At 40.9% G+C, this 7,500-nt stretch overlaps 1 protein-coding gene across 6 annotated transcripts in view; it reads right to left on the bottom strand.

Annotated features, from left to right (window-relative positions):
* The window catches only part of LOC147145487 (high affinity choline transporter 1-like), a 27,831-nt gene that overhangs the window by 13,915 nt on the left and 6,416 nt on the right, over positions 1-7,500 (bottom strand). Inside the window, exons 1-2 of one of the 6 annotated variants that reach the window (XM_086032274.1) lie at positions 4,307-4,427; positions 3,832-4,158 (exon numbers count right to left, since the gene is read on the bottom strand). The exons of 2 other annotated variants lie outside the window; for them this stretch is intronic. The gene's annotated coding sequence lies outside the window, so the exon portion shown is untranslated. 3 more of the 6 variants (XM_086032279.1, XM_086032276.1, XM_086032277.1) reach the window with 3 other exon arrangements.

Below are 7,500 nucleotides of genomic sequence, written 5' to 3'. Positions count from 1 at the left end.
AAATTTACATTTACTCAATGATCATATTTCCATCCATCCATTATCGATATCGCTTATCCTCAGAAGGGTCGCGGGCGTGCTGGAGCCTATCCCAGCTGTCTTCGGGCAGTAGGCGGGGGACACCCTGAATTGGTTGCCAGCCAATCGCAGGGCACACAGAGACAAACATCCGCACTCACAATCACACCTAGGGGCAATTTAGAGTGATCAATTAACCTGCCATGCATCTTTTTTTGGAATGTGGGAGGAAACCGGAGTACCCGGAGAAAACCCACGCAGGCACGGGGAGAACATGCAAACTCCACACAGGGAGGCCAGAGCCGGGATCGAACCCACGACCTCTGAACTGTGAGGCGGACGTGCTAACCAGTCGACCATGATCATATAATTATTTAAAAAATATTTTTCTTATCTTGGTTAACCCTATAACACTAACGTTAAAATTAGTAACACCAACACTAACATCGGGTACATTTAATCCGATATAATATCCCGGATAAAACAAATTTTTCATCAATTCATGTAAAAGTACAACAGAGTATGCCAAATTGGAAGTTGTCTTCTTTAATTTCCCAATACAATGAAAATCACCTGAGATGAGGGTTAAAACAAAAGAAAAACTGATAGGGAAGCAGTTGTAGGGTTTAGTTAACATTAAGTCTGAGACCTTTCTTAGAAATACTGACATGGAAGATTTTCTTTGAAAGACAAAGTGAGCAGCAGCATGTTCATGACAAGACTCTACTTTCTTGGCAGAGAGTGCAGTGTGGGGGATTTAAAAAAAGCAAACCAAAAACAGACGGACAGCGGTACGCATTGGGCAAACAAGCTGGTCTCACAATGTCCATGGCCGTACTGTACATTTCTTTCATGGTCATGTTGTTCTGCGCTCAATTTCAACCATATATGCATCCGTCATAGCGTGCCAAACATCTTCAGTGATCTATCAGAATTATCATAGGAGAATAGTGCCTTGGAAAACAATTCTTGAAATTTTTATTGCTACTTTACACATAAATACAAATAATATTTTTTTATTTTGTGGAGGAAAAACAAGACATGGCCCCATCTTAGATTAAATAAATAAATAAATAAATAAATAAATAAATGCATTGTAAGCCCCGACTCAAATTACAGCTGACAAAATAATGTATGGACATTCACTTGAAAATTGGTATGGGGAAATGTTTGTCAAGGGAAGGGATTGAAAAATGCAAGCCAAGAGGATTGTGCACTGTGTGTATGTGTGTGCGCATATGTGAAGGCATGGAAGGAATGGATGAGGGACTGGGACAGTTGCCAAAGTCAACAAATGCCTGAAAAACTCTCATATGGCTTGTGCAATCTACAAGTGTGTGTGTGTGTTTGTGTGTGTGCGTGCACTCTAGTGCAGCGGTCCCAAACCACCAGGCCGCGGAACGGCATCGGGCCGCAGGCCACTTTGGACCGGCCCGCGGCAGGCCGCACAGATGAAAGAAAGAAAAAAACAAAAAGTACAGTACTCACAGTACAGTACATAAAAGAAGGCCGACCCACGGACGACCCACGGCCTTCTATGTATTCAAACTTCCATAAGTCTGTGCCAGTAGCACTTAAAACGATTCTGAGGAGAAAAATTCAAAGTGTTATCTTCAAAAAGAGACCAAAACTATGTCGATACTCCAAATGGTTCAAGTACAGCATCAAATTTACTTTGGTGCACCTTTCGTTCAGGTAAAACTGCCAGGTGGAATGGCAAAGGGCGACCATGATCGTTGCTTGGAAAATATATCCTCCTGAAAAAAAAATGTTATTGTGACAGGCCTAGTTTCAGTAGAAGTGTTAATACAAACATATTGGAAAGACATTCAAAGGTTTACTGTGTGTTGTACAAGTGATGGTGTACTTGGTATGCCACTTCTAAAAGTGAACTGCATAAAGCACAGCCAAAACGACTTATGTCTGGAGTGTCCAAGAGCACTGTTATATAAGTTGCAAGGCTAGGAGAATTCCCAATAGGATGCTGTTATTTTTCATTAGCTTGTAAAACACAATCCACAACAGGTTACTGCAGTCTAGATGACACGATCATCAGTAGACATGTCGTTTGCTAGACCGTCTCATTTAAAACACGTGGGAATTGTGTGAAGGTTTTCACTAGTTCGCTAGTGAATCTTAATATTGAAAATGATGTTTGTATTAGTAATTATCTGAATTCAAACAAGTGCACATTTAGTTGCAGACGGTTGGTTATTTTGGAGAGCCCTCTCCTTGTATGTATGGTAGATATTTCACATTGGAGTGAGACCAGAATTCCTTCATGGGCATTGGACCGATTTTGAAGTTGAAGGGGGGAGGGGGTGGAGGTGGGGGGGGGGTAGGCTCCCTGCCTAGCCCTACACACTTAACACACACTGATTGTGCATCATCTGCCATTTCTCAGTGAGACTGGATATACTCATGATACATGAAGTCTTCTTGACATACAAGACAGAGAAGTATTGCTTTAAAAGTATTTAAAGCAGGGGTGCCCAAGTTTGGTCCTCAACAGCCACCCGTCTAGCCTGTTTACCAACCTTTTCTGAAGCCTGATTCTGATCATTATCAATCTAAAGTGATTCAGTTACATTTCATTTGCCGTCCTGTGCACTTCTGGATCTTGAAGTTATGTAAATTTTTATGTCTGGATTCAATACAAGTTGGATAACTCCAACTTTTGTAATCCTATAGCAAATGATGGAAATGCCTTAAAGGTTGCCACGTTAATGTTGAACCCACGTTTGTTACAGGCAACACCCAGCCAAGCTGCAAAACTGGGGTCAATATACTGAAAAAGAAAAGTATGAATTATGGCCTTCAATCATGACCCTTGTCAGTAAAATCCCTCAGCCCATGTGACTTCACTTTATGGCGTACTACCATGCATAAAGTAAAGTAGTACTGTGGATGCACTGAAGCTATACTGGGATGCGGCTCTCATTCTCTTTATCTAACAATTGGAAATGGTTTCCAAATGCTCCATTGACATGAAGAGCAAGGTTATAGTGTGTTACCATAGGCTGCTGCAAAACCTGCCACTATTTGTTTGTCAAGACCTTAATAGAACGCTTTAATGCTTTACATAACATTTAGTCCTGTTGGGCTGACATATTGGGAGTCAAATTCCTTCCTCAGTTTTTTTTTCTTCTTTTTTTAAACATGCTAATGAACAAAACAACTATCCAACAAAACAAAATTGCCATAATGGAGTGCGGTAAACCACACGGCTAGTAAAACAGCAATAAAAAATCAACCATTCAATGTTCTTAAAAATCAAAGATCCATATTTCTTCTGAATGTTGGCCAGCTGAGACATGAATGATTTGTGGTAAAAATCAACAGTGCTCATCTTTGAGACAAACTTTTTTTCTTCACTTTCGCCGTAAGACATACAGTCAACATTTATCACTTACGGACGCATACATCCAGGGCAGTGGGGGCACTCTCACGTGGAATGCTCCCCCGCACACGTGAGCTAAGTAACACTTTATTGCATTACCTCTGTATCTCTAAATTGCACTCACATAGTCTGGCCCCAATTGTGGGTGGGCTCTGAATGTTTATCTCAGACAGACACAGATCACATCACTCCTATAACAGGCAAACAAATATGTACTCTTTCAGTTTCAATGATAGTAAACAGTCACCACAGTATTATACTATATACTAATACTGTCCAGATAGTATGGTGGAACTTTGGTGGGATCACATTTACGCAATAATTATAAAATTCTGCCAGAATGCTATAACATCTGCAATTTAAGGTAAAAAAAAAAAAAAATCGTAATAAAAGACTACAAGTACAAGACTTACTTCACCTGTCAGCAGTCCAGACCCATTTCCCATTGAAAATGTGAGGCGCATTAGTTCAATTTTTATCACACTTGAGAATGAGTTTAACCACTTAGGAAGTGCTCATCACAAAGCATGGCGGTCTTGGTTAGCTTCCACTCCAAACCATCCAGTCCCACTCGCTTCAATCCTTTTACCTACATTCTCCGGTATGTGCCAGCGCCCAGCTCTCCCATCAACACTGATTGGATGACTGTTTACCAGACACGGGCCGTCAATCAGAAAGAAGCGCTGGCACACGGCAGCTCTCTAAAGCGTGCAACTTGTCAGCCGCTCCAGTCAGACAAACTGGTTGAAGAGGCACAAAGAGCTACATTACCAGCAGATTCAAGCGGACCGCAGTCAGACAAGCAGAGCGGTCAATTAAGACACTACAACGGGCGCCGAGGAGCTGACGAGGAAAAAAAACAAATCATATACGTATATTATATATTACCTGTGGCACAATGCTGATCTAATTTCTCGTCAAATATGAGTTATTTTGGTGGATATTTTTCCAACCCCGATGCAAGTCACCGAGCTCACTAGAACCACGCTTCTGCCCGTGTAACTGCCATGCCTGTTTCATGACGTCGTCCGAAAGCTGGCTGCTGCACGCCCCGCCCCGAAACACTGAAACCCTAAAATAGTAATACCTGTCGATGGAATATTCTAATGTCTCTCAAAGATAAGAAGTCAGATGTTAGTTGTTTATCTCATCTGTTATTATCTGCAAATGCAAACATGGCTACTGTGGGCCGTATCTGATGCCGAAACAGAACAACACTCCTCTCTCGGTAGCATAACGTCCGCTCTCTCAACTGCTCTCATGTTCCCACCTCCTGTCCCATGAGTCACGTCATGCATTAACAAACACAAAAACATGTGTTACCAACACATGGGGGGGGGGGGGGCTTGGTGAGGTATTAGCATTTTAACATGGCCCCCAAAAACAAAAGCTCTCAAAACTTGATGTTTGCATTATACAGCCCCTTTTGGTAAAACAGAAAGGTTTTGTCACCCCCATCATTTTTCTTGTGTCAGTTTTTTATAGATTGTTACAAAGCTTAAATTTAGATATTTGTAGTTATCTATGTCAAATGCACAGATGGAGTTTTTTTCTATCTGGTTTGTGTCGCACAGCATGCGAGTTACATCAGTGTTTACTTATGATCCGTGTTCTATAGCTTTTGCTTTCAAAGGCAATACATTTCTGCATTTTAAGTTTGCGATTGCTTGATAGTTTGAGACCCAACCGGCCATATAGAGATTGTGCTTTAAAACAGCAACAAAAAGTATCTCACATGTACAACTGAATGAAATAGATAAGTGTTCCAGATCAGTTACTAAAACCCGCTAAGCGGGTAGCGCCTCGCTTCCGTGAAAAGACGATCACGTAAGCCGGCTTATACATAGCTTACCTGCTTGGTGCGTTTTATCAACAGATATGGAGCACTTATCTAGTCTGAATCACTTACGGAAACCCGTTTAAAATCAGAGGCAGACTGGCCTATGGGCGGGTACTATTTCTTCCTATTTTCCCCCCCGAAAAAAAGGCGAATGACAGATGACGGAAGGGTACCCACGCTGCAGACAGATAATGGACTCTCAATTTTTGTAAAAAAAAGTTGCATATACATTTATATTAGGGCTGTCAAATGATGAAAAAATGTAATCGCATGTTAAAAAATAATTGATCGTAATTAATCGCAAATTCAAACTATTGCCAAAATATGCCATATTTTTCAACAATTGTTGTTGGAATGGAAATATAAAAGACACAAGCCGGTTATGCATTCACCATACTGTTCAGATCTAATGTATCTTTTTATTACGACAACAAATCCTCATGAGATGAAAACTGAATTTTTTAAATTAAAATTATTAACATTCTTTCTGTAGTAGACAGTATTTTTATTTACTACAAAAACAAAAAAGCAAAACGGCCTCAGAACAGTGACAGAAAAGTTTAGTTTAGTTAGCGTTTAACAGCCCTAATATATTATATATATATATATATATATATATATATATATATATATTTATAAATATATATATAAATTAAAAAAAAAATATATATATATATAAAGATTGATCTTGACAAACAGTGGATGATCCAGGTGGATGATGATCAGCTCATTTCATCAGCAAGATTTGTGAGCCTGACGATTTGAATCAGGTGTGTTGCCGAAGGGATAAACCTAAAACAGGCTGGATTGTGGCTCTTGAGGACCAGACTTGGCCACCCCTGATTTAGACCCTTTGAAATGTTTCACTTTCTGTGTCATTGCAGCCATTTGCCAAAATCAAAAGTTCATTTTCTTTCTCATTTACTGTATGTACTCAGCACACCATCTTGACAGAAAAAAAAGAAATGTAGAATTTTTTGTAAATTTATGAAAATAAAAAACCTGAAATATCATATGGTCATAAGTATTCAGACTTTTTGCAGTGATCTTCATATTTAACTCACATGCGTGCCATTTTTTCTGAACTTCTGAGATGGTTCTGCTCCATTATTGGAGTCCATCTGTGTTTAATTCAACTGATTGGACTTGATTAGGAAAGGTCTATATAAGACCTAACAGCTCACATAAGTAAATGTCAGAGAAAATGAGAATCATGAGTTCGAAGGAACTGCCCAAGGAGATCAGAGACAGAATTGTGGCAAGGCACAGATCTGGCCAAGGTTACAAAAGAATTTCTGCAGCACTCAAGGTTCCAAAGAGCACAGTGGCCTCCATAATCCTCAAATGGAAGAAGTTTGGGACAACCACAACTCTTCCTAGATCTGGCCGTCCAGCCAAGCTGAGAAATCGTCGGAGAAGAGCCTTGGTGAAAGAGGTAAAGAAGAACCCAAAGATCACTGTGGCTGAGCTCCAGAGATGCAGTAGGGAGATGGGAGAAAGTTCCACAAAGGCAACTAATCACTGTCGGGGCTTTATGGCAGAGTGGCCCAACGGAAGCTCTCTTCAGTGCAAGACACATGAAAGCCTGCATAGAGTTTGTCAAAAAAGACATGGACTCCCAGACAATGAGAAATAAGATTCTCTGGTCTGATGAGACCAAGATTTACGTTTTTGGTGTTAATTCTAAGCGGTATGTGTGGAGAAACCCAGGCACTGCTCATCACCTGCCCAATACAATCCCTACAGTGAAATGTGGTGGGAGCATCATGTTGTGGGAGTGTTTTTTAGCTGCAGGGACAGGACAACTGGTTGCAATCGAAGGAAAGTTGAATGCAGCCAAGTACAGAGATATCCTGGAGGAAAACCTCTTCCAGAGCGCTCAGGACCTCAGACTGGGCCGAATGTTCACCTTTCAACAGGACAATGACCCGAAGCACACATAAGGTAAAATAACAAAGGAGTGGCTTCAGAACAACTCTGACTGTTCTTGACTGGCCCAGCCAGAGCACTGACCTAAACCCGATTGAGCATCTCTGGAGAGACCCGAAAATGGCTGTCCACCTCCGTTCACCATCCAACCTGACAGAAATGGAGAGGCTCTACAAGGAAGAATGGTCGGGGGTCCCGAAACCCAGGTGTGAAAAACTTGTTGCATCATTCTCAAGAAGACTCATGGCTGTACCAGCTCAAAAAGGTGCTTCTACTCAATAAAACGCATCAGGGTCTGAATACTTAATAGCAT

This window comes from Filicampus tigris, chromosome 6 (assembly GCF_054856515.1).
Source record: "Filicampus tigris isolate MCC_2025a chromosome 6, RoL_Ftig_1.0, whole genome shotgun sequence".
Taxonomy (NCBI): Eukaryota; Metazoa; Chordata; class Actinopteri; order Syngnathiformes; family Syngnathidae; genus Filicampus; species Filicampus tigris.
This window is presented reverse-complemented; position numbering and strand designations above follow the sequence as displayed.